Source organism: Mercenaria mercenaria, unplaced genomic scaffold (assembly GCF_021730395.1).
Source record: "Mercenaria mercenaria strain notata unplaced genomic scaffold, MADL_Memer_1 contig_4759, whole genome shotgun sequence".
Taxonomy (NCBI): domain Eukaryota; kingdom Metazoa; phylum Mollusca; class Bivalvia; order Venerida; family Veneridae; genus Mercenaria; species Mercenaria mercenaria.
The window spans coordinates 52392-67787 of NW_026463011.1; the positions used below are offsets into that span (position 1 = coordinate 52392).

A 15396-nucleotide genomic window follows, 5' to 3' on the forward strand; every position below is an offset into this window, starting at 1 on the left:
TACTGTTTTGGTGGTCAATCAATTAAAGGTTGAGATAACTACGAAAGACCCGTGGTGACATTTCAACTTCATTATTTCACGATTTCTGCTTCATGATTTCACGATTTCCACTTCATGAATTCACGATTTCTGCTTCCTGATTTCACGATTTCCACTTCACGAATTCACGATTTCATGAATTCACGATTTCACGGAAAAAAACTTCACGATTTCTTGATTTCACGATTTCACGATTTCTGCTTCCTGATTTGACGATTTCCACTTCACGAATTCACGATTTCACGAATTCATGAATTCACGATTTCACGAAAAAAACTTTACGATTTCTTGATTTCATGATTTCACGATTTCTTGATTTCACGATTTCCACTTCTTGAATTCACGATTTCACGATTTCACCATTAAACTTCACGATTTCATGATTTCTGGATTTCACTTGTTCTATTTGGCCAATCCATTCCGTTACTCTCCATTCAATGAAGTGTAAACGTAATGAATGGTCTGGGTTAAATATATAAGTATGTTTATTATGCCCACGTCATTTATGGCGTCGGAGCATTAAGCCTTGCAGTTGTCCGTCCGTCAGTCCGTTATTTTGGAATCCGTCTTTCCGTCCATAGACACATTGGTTTCTGTTCATTTAAAAGAGAATGCTTGCATGGATTGAATTTATATTTTGTATGTATATCCTTTCCATGCCTGTAACATCTAAGCCGCTTTTTTACGTTTTAAACGGCCCTCGTGGTAAGGCCGTACTCTTGATCAACTCAGTTTCCATACCATTTACACAGCAGATGGCAATAGCTTACATGTGAATAAGATGCATCGCTTTTCATTTAATAGCACAAAGATGAGGAGCTTACTAAAACCGAAAAAAGGGACTGGAACAATTTCACATTTTAAGCAATAATGCATTCTAAAAGTATTGTTTGTAAGTCTATTTCCTCATCAGTTGAGGCATTTTCGGCCAGTTTTCACTTTCAGTACCTAAAGCTGGTTGTACAATTATATAACACGCCATCTTACATGTAGCGAATATCACCCGCGGTTTTCTACGTCATACATTAGTCATGTGACTAATAAAATCGCGAAAAGTTGAAATTGTACTATAATTATGAAATCGTGAAATCGAGAAATCGTGAATTCTTGAAGTGGAAATCGTGAACTCGTGAAATCGTGAAATTTAATGATGAAATCGTGAAATCAAGAAATCGTGAATTCATGAAGTTTATTGTTGAAATCGTGAAATCGTGAATTCATGAAGTGGAAATTGTGAAATTGTGAAATCGTGAATTCGTGAAGTGGAAATCGTGAATTCGTGAAGTGGAAATAGTGAATTCGTGAATTCATGAAGTGGAAATTGTGAAATCGTGAAGTTTTATAATGAAATCGTGAATTCGTGAAATCGTGAATTCGTGAATTCATGAAGTGGAAATCGTGAAATCAGGAAGCAGAAATCGTGAATTCGTGAATTCATGAAGTGGAAATCGTGAAATCATGAAGCAGAAAGCGTGAAATAATGAAGTTGAAATGTCACCACGGGTCTTTCGTAGATAACAGCTACCTCTACACTGAAAATGGTTCAGCTCAATAATTAAAGAAGAACACTTTGGCTCTTCGCATTCTCAGGATGCTTGTCTTTATTCAGTAAATGACCGCCGAAGTTTATGAGGTTATTTGGTCAAGGTCACAACATTCAAAATTACATACCCACTTGCCTTCAACAGGCCACAAAGGGGTAATGTGTTTACAAAAAACTTTTGTTTTGTTTAAATTTTCCATCAAATCATTCTTTATCCCTATATATTCTTGTACGCTCACATTACCCTTAATATAAGGAAAAACAAATAAAACTATCAGTATAAACTACCATGGGGCAGAATTTAAGCCATTCATTGTCATCGAAGTTTGAATAATTTGGAGACCATTTCTCTTACTTATTAGAACAATGTGGCTATTCAAAATAATAATCGTTTCAAATAAAATCATTCTGGGATTCTATTTAGTCACAAAAATGACACTAAAGCCACCAGAAAAAAACTCTTAATTATCTACAGATGCATAAAACGAGAGAAAGTTTGTTTAGACGAGCCTTCGACAAACTAATAAAATTATCAATTAAACACGCTTCTACGGATAAAAGTTAAACTGAAATAATCTAAAAAGTGTTAAATATCAAACGTTTCCCCATCTTTTAATATAAAGAAGGGGTAGAAACTTACAAACTTGAGATGACTGCAGTTAAACAATTACAGGTACAATGGTTTGTTACTGTTCAATAAATTTAAATCTAACCTGATGACAAGATTTACTACAACCTTACATAAACATACGTTAAATTTTATAAAAACAATATGGAAAAACAATGGTTGTTCATTTATTTGTCTTTGACTTCAACATGTAATAATATTTGATTTTTGTAAATGCGAGCTGTAAATTTTGAATGACTTTAATTTCAATACGAGCTGCATGTGTACATCTTATCACGGTCACGCTTCAATTATCACAAGTTCATCAAGTTTTTTTTTGTTTTTTTTTTTTTTTGGGGGGGGGGGGGGGGGGGGGGGGGGGGGGAAGGGTTAACGCCGTTTTTCAACAGTATTTCAGTCATGTAACGGCGGGCAGTTAACCTAACCAGTGTTCCTGGATTCTGTACCAGTACAAACCTGTTCTCCGCAAGTAACTGCCAACTTCCCCACATGAATTATCAGAGGTGGAGGACGAATGATTTCAGACACAATGTCTTTTATCAAATCGTCACGGAGAACATACGCCCCGCCCTGGGATCGAACTCGCGACCCTTCGATCCGTAGACCAACGCTCTGTCTACTGAGCTAAGCGGGTGGGCTGAAATTGGATAAATGAAATGAAAGATAACCTAAAAATTAAAATAATACCATATAAGTTGCAAGAATGAAATAATCTAAATATTATATATTATACGGATGTGGCGTATTTAAAATTCTTACGTGTATATGGTATTCATTTGCCCTGATCAAGCCGCCCGTCGCTCGTATTGGGCCAATTGAAAATCTTAGCTCTAGCAACAGTTAGAAGCCTACCGATATATTTGAGACTTCAGAGTGCATTTCGATTTGATTTGTACGTTTGACGGCTAAATTGTGTGAATATTTATTGAAATAAAGTAATTAAATTTAAACCACTATTAACTGATATAGATATAAACTTTCGTCTAGAATTATCACTATATTAACAGAACAACAGGACTTCCCGAGCTATTAGTTCAAACTGGTTAACTAAATGTACTTGAGGAGATTAAAGTAATGGCATTTCAAAGTCAAAATAATAAAAACAAACGATTATACCGAAAGTTTGAAAAAGAATGCAAGTTTAGTAAAATGCCATGTGTAATAACATTTAAACCAAGTTACCAAAATATTTCACCAGCAATCCGTAGGTGTGAAAATTTGTTACGTAAAGGTATTAAACTGAACACTGTTTCCAAGAACGAAAATAATCATAAACAGTAAAAGACTATAAAACTCTTTTTACTACATCTAAATTTGATATAGAAATTATTACTGTTTCAGTTACGAAGTGTAGCAGAAGTAGATGTAAGATATGTTCATATTTGTTGGAAGGACATGAGATAGAATTTTACCATGGTAATATGCATTTCTGTTGTGGTAAAGTATCCCATTCAACATCTAATGCATAGTCGTAAGAGGAGGGGGTTTGTGGGGCAACATATATATTGTACCCCAAACGTTTGGCCACAAATTCTATATTTCCGCAAAAGTAAACAGTAATTTAAATAAAGTTTGAAAGAGCGTACATGTAAGACTGTATATACTGTATACTGAAGAAAGAAATAATACCTTAGTTGTCAACATTATTTGGGGAAAACATGGCCGTCTGTGAAAGGTCATAACCATCTATCAGCAGTTCATCAGCATTGGTATGCGAGAATGTCGAAAAAAACTGTTTCATAGAATTTTTTCCTGTTTTTCTTGTGTATGAATAATTGTATTGTGAACATAAAAATGGCTAATCATGTATGGATCACCAGGCTAAATTCTATGTTAAGACCGCTTGAATACAACACCTGTTCGGTCGAAAAATGGCGCGAACCTGACCAAATCGATTACATGTAATCTGCTAGAAGTTAAAAACAAAGGTTTCAAAAATTCTTTATTCTTTCTTTAATTGAATACTAAATAATCTGAAAGGAGATATTGTCTTATCAATACAAAGTTAATTATCTAACATTATATGAACAACACTGTCTTTGTACTAAAATGCGCGTTCAAAACACAGCCACAAAAATGGCAAGATACATGTCAGGCATGATTCATATGTCAATACAACATAAACCAGTATCAACATTTGATTACTGATAAAACATATTAGAAATGTTATTTTATTCAAGATTCCTCATATTTAAGATTGTCTGTCACATGTTTCAACAAATGTTGACTTCACTTCAATTTCCCATAGATAGTGTCGGCTGCGCAGAAAGATGCGCATAAAAAACTATAGGAATTCCCCTTAAATAATGGCATTCAAAAGTAGAAATCAGGAAGTAATGCTGTTTAATGTATGAAACTGTTCCATCAGTCAACATGGCTGGTCCTTTCAGTAGGGTTGTCGTTATAATAAACAAACACTTTATATATATTTACTTATAACTAACTGTCGTGATAAACTGTTTACTCGTATAATAAAGTATGCAGAAAGTCCAAAAACAGTTAAAGAGGTAAAGAATGATATATATCATAATTAACCAATAATTTACCAATAACATACAGTTATCTTTCATACTTACAGGTGAAACATGTAAAAATGTTACACTGCGTTATCGGTGACAAATTTAGGCCGCTCTGGTTAAAAGTAATTGAATAACCATAAAACTAAGATATTTGTTTAAAATATTTTAAATATACTGACAAAAACCAACTATTTTCCTTATTTACCATGTTTAACTCTACAATTTTAAGCGTTACTGATGTTACATGCCAAAATGTGCTGCACTTGTTTCTAAGATGTAGTATCAATACAGTCTTAACAAACGTACGTATTTTCATTCCATTTTTTCATAAGAAAAAGTAAATAAAATACATAACAATGGCATAATTTATTTTGCCCTCTTCAATAAGTTTGAGAAACAAAATACATTTCATTTACTGTATAAAGGGACTGTTTCAAATAAGGTAGAAAGACATTTCCTTACGTCGCAAAATGAACACAAGACACATTCCTGTCTTCATTAGTCCTATTTACAAAATTTCAAAATCTGGAAAAAGCTATTGAAAAAGCAAGTGGTGACCTTTGGCCTTTTTTAAAAAAAACCCAAAGCCTGAACATGGCTGAGCAGGGGGATCATCAATACAAGCTTTTAGCTTTTCATCAAAGTATATAAGATTGAGATCTACTACTTGCCGCTTATATACTATATATTATCTTATAATAAATATATATACATATATTTACAGTCACTATATTTTTCACTGACTATCGGTATTATTTTGTAAAATACTGACATAAATTATCTGTTCCCTGCAAAATGTTTCTGATGTCACGTCTGCACTATGAACGTTTTTATTGTGATTGATAGATGCTAGATACAACACTACGTATCAATATGTATTTTGTAGTTAACAAATAATGTTCCTTTCAATTATCATACATAAACATCCTGAATATTAGTCTTGTCATTTCGGCCATACAACATCCTTTTTATACACGTCTCAGAGTAGTTTTGGTTTCCAATAAAACGACAGTGACCATATGTGTATCATTTGTACTTTAAAAATCATCATTAATGATATAACATAAAAGTGCCTATATACATAGAATATTTAGTTAAAATGATTTGATTGCAAGTGTTACATGATTGCAAGTGTTACAAGTTTTAAATTTTGCATACAGTTTACAGTTATCCTAATAAGCAGGCTTAACAATGTATGGATTAAATGCAGGCTGTGCATCTTCACAGAAATTGTCAGATGTATACACTTTTGTTCTATATAACAAGTGCTCGAAAAGGAACTGACGTTTAGGTGAAACACGATGAAAACTGATAGAGTATCTGCTACAGCAATCAGAACCCTGAAAATATATAAGGCATGTGCGATTTTGTGGTCGATTATTTCAATATATATTTGAATTATTACATGTATCTGAATTGTAGCCAAAACGGAAGAAAAACTTACCGAAGCTGTAGGTTTTCAGAGGGATGTTTACTGGTAGGGGCGCTAGCAAGAATATTTAAACGGGCAACTAATTCAATTAGTATAGCTATTCTTTTGGTACTAAAATGTACTAAATTACTCAATAAGAAAGCTTTATATGTACTCATTATGTCAAATCAATATAACAAATAATGTTTGGCGGACCTCCGTGGCCTAGTGTTTAAGTTCACTTCACCGACTTCAAATCACTTGCCCCTCATCGATGTGGGCTCGAGCCTCGCTCTGGGTGTTGAATTCTTCATGTGAGAAAGCTATTCAGCTGGCTTACGGAAGATCGGTGGTTCTACCTATGTGCCATCCCGTGATGAAATAATGCACAAAGGGATAGGTGGGGTCTTCATTCACCATCAAAAGCTGGAAAGTCGCAATATGCCCTAAACTTCTGTCGGTGTGATGTTAAACCCAACAAGTCAAAACAAATCATTTTAGGGACTGTTTCCGTTGCTAAGTGGTTAAGGTTGCCCCTCGCCTCTCTCCAGCTCTCTTGTGGAAAAAAGGAGGTTTTGTCCTAGTAACGTGCCTTGTCAAAATAATATGTAGAAGTGCACCTAGAATCTTCATCTACCATTAAAAGCTACAAAAACTTCACAAGACATCAATTGTATGATTGTTATATATGCTTACAAAGAATATTTCTATATATAATGTATTACATATACTTAACAAAACAGCCAACCGGTCATTTGTGATGTTGCCAATGTTTTAAAATCACTTAGAAATTAGCTCAATATCTGTACAAAATCTTTGAACGTCATCAAATCAAATCATAGAAAACTATGCACGACAACTGACCATGTTATAAAGCATGTATATAATTCTACATAATGATTACCAGTTAGTATGCTATAAGTTTCGAAAGACTGCATGAACATTTGATGGTGCAACGCTTTTAAATTTAAGCATTTTCAACGAACAGAAACACATGTCCGTTTTGATGCATTTATAATACTGTCCCAATGCTGAATTGTTACTAAACTAGCTTTAACACTGTTTTCAGCAATTTTGAAAATTGTTGTTTTTCAACATATGACAAATTTGAAAATTAATGTTTTTTTAACATACGGCAGTTATTAGAAGAGGACACTTTTGGTTCTGCTTTTGCTAGGTTTAGCTTCACACCGATACATTTATAGGTCATAAGGCGACATTCAAGCTTTGGATGGCGAAGGAAGATCCCAGACGCCGTTTCGGGCATTATTTTATCACGGCGGACACCTGGGAAAACCACCGGCCTTCTGTGAGCCAGGTAGATGGTTTTCGTGTATGAAAAATTATATGCCCCAAGCAAGGTTTGAACCCACATCGGTGAAGGGCAAGTTATTAGAAGTCGTCAGCGACCTAAACAACTCTGCTAAAATTACAGACATTAATTTCTAGATCAACGTACCTCTTACTTGTTTTTCAATTTAAGGGCTCGAAATTATTGCAAAAAAGTAAATTTGTACATATTTTACATTTTTAGAATTAAAACTTAGAACTATCCTTAAAAAACAATTTTGGCCAAGTGAAATGGTTTTAATGATTGCAAATTGAAAAATCAGCGTGTACACTTTTGTCAGACTGAGTCCGAAAAGAACATTGTGACCCTGAGCTTGTTCAAGTGGGTATACAATATCTGTTGTTGATTGCAAAGTTTTTAGGGAACTTATTTTATAAAATAAATACTCATTGGCACCACATATACAATATTTGAAATTCAAATACCTTGAATTTTTAAATGCTTAAATGTAATTTCAAATACTAATATAGAGGCGCCAACTGTATGGTTTTATTGCAACACTATAAAGTTTGAATTATATCCAAGCTAGATTACGGTTATATTGTTCATGGTTCAGCAAGAAAATTTTATGTATTAGTTTTAGATACACTTCATAATTAAGTCTTCGCCAGCTATATCTTTCCACCACAACCCCTACAGTCCTTTTAGATATGAATACAAACTATCTTTGAAAAGCCTGACACGACTCCTTAAATATTTAAATCCAAATATAATGAAAATGGTGCAAACAAGGATTATTTTCCGATTAATACTGACGGTTCAAAGGAAGATTTTCACGTAGGTTATGCTGCCGTCATCCACCTTATCGATCAAGATTACCTTTGGCAAATAGCTCAGTAATAATTTTAGCAAAATTGTCTTAGCACAAAATACAGTGAAATCCAGTTCAACATTTAAATCTTACTTAAGGTGTACAAAACTGTTCGAAGGAATGAAGTTGTTCTTTCTCGCTTCAGAATAGGTCATACACGTTTAACTCATTCCTGCCTTCAGAAGAAAGACTATTTACCTGAATATGTACCATGTATGAATAGGCACCACTTACTTTTAAACATATTATTATTGACTGTGCGGACTTCGTTCTACAGCGCAGTAAATGTTTTGACTTGAAAAAAGTTTTTGAAGCAGTTTCTACGGACACTATTTCATCATATTTTTAAACAGACTTGCATCTGTCGAAGAATCTGAATATGAACTGTTTTATTTACATATTTTGCGATATTGCCAAGTTTCGATCTAATTTAACACTATGTGGAGCCTCCGTGACCGTGTGGTTAAAGTCACTGACTTCGAATCACTTTCCCTCACAGATATGGGTTCGAGCCTCACTCGGGGAGATGAATTCTTCAAGTGAGGGATGCATCCAGTGTGCTTACGGAAGTCCGATGGTTCTACACAGGTGCCCGCCCGTATTGAAATAATGATGGTCTTCCTCCGCCGCCAAAACTTGAAAGTCGCCGGATGACCTATAAATGTGTCAGCGTGATGTTAAACTCAAGAAAACAATCGTTGGCATTGATACACTGATAATATGGATAGGGCACTGACGTGGAATTTTGAATAAATCCCCTTTTCGATTCTTTTACCTTTTCTGTTCATAATATACGCTTGTCGCAAACTTGAAACTTTGCTTATCTAATAATTTCGTTTAGCGGTTTCTACTACGTGTGTTTTTTAAGTGTCGAGAAATATGCCAACAAAATATGTACGAAAATCCATTTAAAAGGAAGTTTACTAAAGTTTATTTAATATATCATAAGATTATATCAATATTCATGATAGAACTTAAATAACAAATATAGATCTCTAAAAGGCAAGTCTACGTTCTTGTCAGGACCTTATTATTATACTTACAAATTTAAAACCAGTGTTCCAGGCAAGTTTAATTGTCAAATTTGGTTGTGGTGGGTATAACAACCGTTGTAAAGAATCTGAATGAAATGATTCTTTTCCTTCCTTATCAAGTGAGTTTAAAACTGGAACATCCGATTGCTGTAACAACAAAAGAAAATCTATTGCATAAATTATAGCATATAAATAAAATATATACTATATTATATCACATTTGTATAGCACTCTTTTCATGCACATGTGCACGTTCAAAAGCGCTTTACAGAATAAATTGAAAGAACACACACACACGCACGCACGCACGCACGCACGCACGCACGCACGCACACACACACACACAAGATACTGTTCTACGCTGTGTTATGAAAAAATAAGAATGTATTGGTCAGTTAACGAAATGTTGTACAAAGAAGTGGGTATTTAACAGGCTTTTGAAAGCTATCAGCGAGTGAGCTTTCCTGATCTTGACGGAAAGGGAGTTCGAAAGCTTGGGAGCAGTGAACAAAATGCTGCGATTCGCATACATCACGGGTTTAGTTTTTAGCATAACCATTGACAGCGTGTCTTGTGATGTTAGATTTCTGACCGGTTTTATACACTTCTATCATATCCCTTACATAGGCAGGAGACTGATTGTGTAGGGCCTTAAAGGTGTGGGTCAGAACCATGCACCTTACCCTGTATTTCACTGGCAACCAATAGAGCTCCTTCCGAACAGGTGTTATATGACTGCCGTGTTCTGGATATGTTGCAACTTGTTAAGTGTGCTGTTTGGAATACCACTTAACAAGGCATTACAGTAGTTTAACCGTGAGGTAACCAGGCTGTTGACAAGGGTCTTTGTGGCATCACTGGTAAGATACCGTCTGATGTGACCTATTCTGCGTAGTTGTGCATATGCAGCCCGGCACACAGAGTTGACTTGTTGTTTAATATCCATACTGTTGTCAAATACTGCACCAAGATTCATTACACATTTTGTGGATTTTATCACAGTCACCGCCCTTCATCCAGACGTTCTAAATGTACGTGGAGTTATGCTTTTATGTAAATACCATTACCTTTGTTTTATCAGCATTGAGCTTCAGCATATTACAAGGTATCCACGAGACAGTTTCAGCGAGACAACTCTCAATGCGGTGCAAAGACGCACTTCTAGCCACAGCTTCTATCGGCTTAAAGGACATGTATAACTGAGAGTTATCGGCGGAGTAGAAATGATGAAGAAGTCCATGGCGTCTGCATATGGCACTTACGGGTTTAGTGTACATGATATAGTTCTTTGGATCAAGTACTGATCACTGGGACACACTGTATTTCATCAACATAGGCGCCGACTACTCACCATCAACGCACACAGTTTGACAGCGGCCACTAAGATATGAAGACATCCATGAAAGTGTTTTGTTTGTGACTCCAAAATATTGTTCAAGTCGGTGTAACAGAGCTTGGTGGTCAATCATGTCGAAAGCTACAGACAGATCGAGTAGCACGAGGACTTTACAGAACTTTGGTCGAGAGATGTGAGAATGTCATTCTGTACCTTTATCAAAGCCGACTCAGTTGAATGAAACGTTCTGTACGCAGACTGCGGTCCCTCATGTAGCTTATTTTCACTCAAGTGCCGCTCAAGACGCGCATCTACTACCTTTTCTAAGATTTTCGAAATGAAAGAGAGATTAAACACAGGCCTGTAGGTTTTGAGAATATTTGAATATCTTGATTTTGAACAATGACCGTTAAATCAGATGTCCTAAATCGTTCATATCTATTACATGCACTCTTGGTCATTTATACTTTATTATTCTCTTTATCGGCTATGGAATACACGTGTATTTTTATCGAAACCACACTGCGAACTTGTCATTAGATAAAATTTTTTTTAATAGAAATTATAATAATTTTCAATATCTCTGTAACAAAAACATGAACAATTTAATACGACAAAACAATCTGTGTCAAACACGAGACCTAAAGAAGTAACTATTCTAACCCCTAAATGAAATCCCACAAACTGAAATTAATTAACCTGGAAATAAATCAACACTAACATCCTACCTGCTGATAACAAAAAGTTTCGAATAATAAAATTGCTTCACTATCAAAAAGCCTCGTCGAAAACGAATGCTACACAAAATCAAACAACTAATGACAAGAATAAGTATGGCATAATTTTGTGAACCAGCAAAATGGAGAAATGAGACCTACGTATTGTACGTTCAATTCAACAAGCGCATTGCACAAATGGGTAAAACGTCAATTCAGTCCCTTTACCGTTTTATATAATTAAACATAACAGATACTGCCAAGTCGAAGAAAGAGTATGGGCTTGTCACTGGCATCAGACCAAGAAAATGCCACTAACATGTTATACCATATTCCTAGGTATACTTTAAGAACAACGGTCATGAACAGGGAAATATCCTTACCCCTTTCAGTCGCGTATTTCACATTTAAAACACACAGTTCGTGAATGGGTACTGTGCCAATTAAACAAGTGGTAGCATATAATACATACATGCTATAGCTGACTTTTACTGTCATAAAACACATCTGCAGAAACGACCAAATGGCTAATAGCAGCACAAGTACGTGCTCATGCCAACACACACACACACAAGAACGCACGCACGCATATGCTCGCACAAACGCACGCACGCACACACACATAAAAAAGTAAAAAAATATCGACAGTTGCAGTAGAAAGCATTTATAGGGTTATGATTTGCATCCAAACTCACAGGACTGTCTTAATGAAAGCTATCAACGCCAGATGAAACCTTCACATGCGCAATGGAAACAAAAGTCGTATCGTGTAATGCATACTTTTCTCTTTTCAACCTATATAAAAAACGTAAGAATAAAAAGTACGCATGCACCTAATGCTTTGAAAAAAGGCAGAGCATCAACAGACAGATTCTAAATAGCTCAGAAATGGTAGGATTTAAGAACTTTTTACCATGGAGTCATCGCATGTTCCGTCAGATACAACTACATAGGAAGCCGCGGCGTACAAAAGAAACGCCAAACATGCGGTGTGTCCAAAAATATGATATATAATTTGTAATGTATTGAATGCTTTGCTGCTGTCACAGATCTCAAATCAATAATTTTTGAAAGAGAATAAAACAAAGATCATAGTGTGTATTTAAAGCAGGATTTAAACTAACTTTAGATCTACCTATCAATCCATCCATCCATCCATCTACCTATCATTCTATTAATACATCTTGTATATCATTATTTTAGAGGGTTTCCTAGGTTTGTACTTGAGGAACTATATTCTCAATATTCGCTGTACAATTCGGAAACATAATCTGCACTTTATGCATCTGGTAAAAGCGACAGCTGTCTCAATATTTATCATTATTTTTAGTACCAATTACTGAGATTTTATGTCAGTCAGACACTAAATGTTTTCGTAACAAATTTTAAAGATAATTAGTTATAAATAAAAGAATCTTTAATTAAGTGGTTTTACAATCAAAACCTAACCTAGAGATATATCAAAGCTATGCAAAGGGCAGATGGTTTATACAAGGCACTTTTTATTGTGCATAAAGAAATAATTTATCAAAAATACAGTATACGTTGTCACCAGAGTCGATTAAAATTCATTGAACCGTTGCAATCCAGTGTACTTCCTAAAACTAAATGGTCTATCTGTTAAAACTAAATCTAAATGTTTGTATGTCTCTGTCCCTTTATGCACATTTTTGAAGCATATTATCCTCTTAAGGTATATATCTGTTTAAAGAAGAAGGAAGATATAAATATTATTTTTTTGTAGATTATTTCTGTTTTACACTTATCCGTAGAAGTCTGCGTAGTTATTAATTTAATTACTATATACATTTATGGCAAGCCAATTGTCCAATAATTACGTGAACCCCAGTTCACGGTCGAAAAACTAGGATTAACGACCGATAAACTAGGTTTTTCGAACGTAAAACTAGGTTTTTCAAATACTAACCTATATTTTTGAGTGAAAACATCAGATACCGGGCGTAAACCATAGTTTACGCTCGTGAACCCAGGTTTACGTTCGATAAACTAGGTTTCTCGATTGAACTATGAATTTCGGTCGTTATGCTATGTTTACGACCGTAAACTTGGGTTTACAAGCGTAAACTATGGCTTACTACGTTATCCTATGTTTTCGCTCGAAAAAATAGGTTAGTATTTGAAAAACCTGGTTTTACGTTTGAAAAACCTAGTTTATCGAACGTAAACCTAAGTTCACGCTCGTAAACCCAAGTTCACGTTCGTAAACATAGGTTCACGCTCAAAAATATAGGTTCAGGTCCGTAAACTATGGTTCACGGTCGTAAACATAGGTTCACGTCCGTAAACATAGGTTCATGGCCGTAAACCCATGTTCACGCCCGAAATTCATTGTTGATTCTATAATCCTAATATATCGACCGTAAACCATGGTTTACGTTTGATAAACTAGGTTTCTCGATTGAACTATGAGTTTCGGTCGTTATCCTATGTTTACGATCGTTATCCTATGTTTACGCTCGTAAACCCCGGTTCACGCTCGTAAACCATAGTTTACGAACCTGAACCTATGTTTACGACCGTGAACTGGGGTTTACAACCGTAAATCTACATTTACGAGCGTGAACTATGGTTCACGGTGTTATCCTATGTTTTCGCTCGAAAATATAGGTTAGTATTCGAAAAACCTAGTTTAACGTTCGAAAAACCTAGTTTATCGATCGTTAATCCTAGTTTTTCGACCGTGAACTAGGGTTCACGTAATTATTGGACAATTAGCTAGCCATATAGTTAAAAATCGATAAACACGGTTTTACGAAGGTAAACTGTAGTTCACGGCCGTAAACCTAGGTTCACGCTCGGAAATATAGGTTCACGACCGTAAACATAGGTTTACGGCCGAAACTGATAGTTAATTTCATAATCCTAGCTTATCAATCGTAAACCATGGTTTACGTTCGATAAAGTAGGTTTCTCGATTGAACTATGAATTTCGGTCGTTATCCTATGTTTACGACCGTAAACTTGGGTTTACGAACGTGAACCTACGTTTACGAGCGTGAACTATTGTTTACGACGTTATCCTATGTTTTCGCTCGAAAAAATGGGTTAGTATTTGAAAAGTCTGGTTTTACGTTTGAAAAACCTGGTTTATCGGACGTAAACCTAAAATCTGGAAAGTAGAAGTTCACACTCGTAAACCCAAGTTCACGTTCGTAAACATAGGTTCACGCTCGAAAATATAGGTTCAGGTCCGTAAACTATGGTTCACGGTCGTAAACATAGGTTCATGGCCGTAAACCCATGTTCACGCCCGAAATTCATTGTTGATTCTATTATCCTAATATATCGACGTAAACTATGGTTAACGTTTGATAAACTAGGTTTCTCGATTGAACTATGAGTTTCGGTCGTTATCCTATGTTTACGATCGTTATCCTATGTTTACGCTCGTAAACCCCGGTTCACGCTCGTAAACCATAGTTTACGAACGTGAACCTATGTTTACGACTGTGAACTGGGGTTTACAACCGTGAACCTACATTTACGAGCGTGAACTATGGTTCACGGCGTTATCCTATGTTTTCGCTCGAAAATATAGGTTAGTATTCGAAAAACCTAGTTTTACATTCGAAAAACCTAGTTTATCGATCGTTAATCCTAGTTTTTCGACCGTGAACTAGGGTTCACGTAATTTTTGTACAATTGGCTTGCCATATACATTAGCTTTCTATCAGAAACCTAAATGTATAATGTCCAATGGCTCTTGTTTCCATTTAAACGCATTTTTGTTTTCATTTAAGGATATGTATTAATAATAAGTTATTTGAGGGTTCAGTGCCATTTTCTTTATAACCTAAATGCATTATAGGATTTTCTACCTTAAGATTATAAGTAACCATGGTAACAAGGATGTTTAAAATATCTCCTGCCTTAAAATACTTAAATAGAACGTCTCATCTGTTTAATAAATAGAAATTATGTGTGCCTGCAATGTCTATTCTCTTGACTATTTTGAACACAAAGCTGGTACAGTGATCCGTTCTTAGG

General features: G+C 35.3%; 1 long non-coding RNA gene across 1 annotated transcript; it reads right to left on the reverse strand.

Moving 5' to 3' along the window:
- Positions 1-4536: 4536 nt before the first annotated feature.
- LOC128554151 (uncharacterized) lies at positions 4537-9497 on the reverse strand. The gene is made up of 2 exons (XR_008369529.1): positions 9346-9497; positions 4537-6069 (listed from the first exon to the last, which is right to left on the reverse strand). It is a non-coding gene; the product is annotated as an uncharacterized LOC128554151 (long non-coding RNA).
- Positions 9498-15396: the final 5899 nt, after the last annotated feature.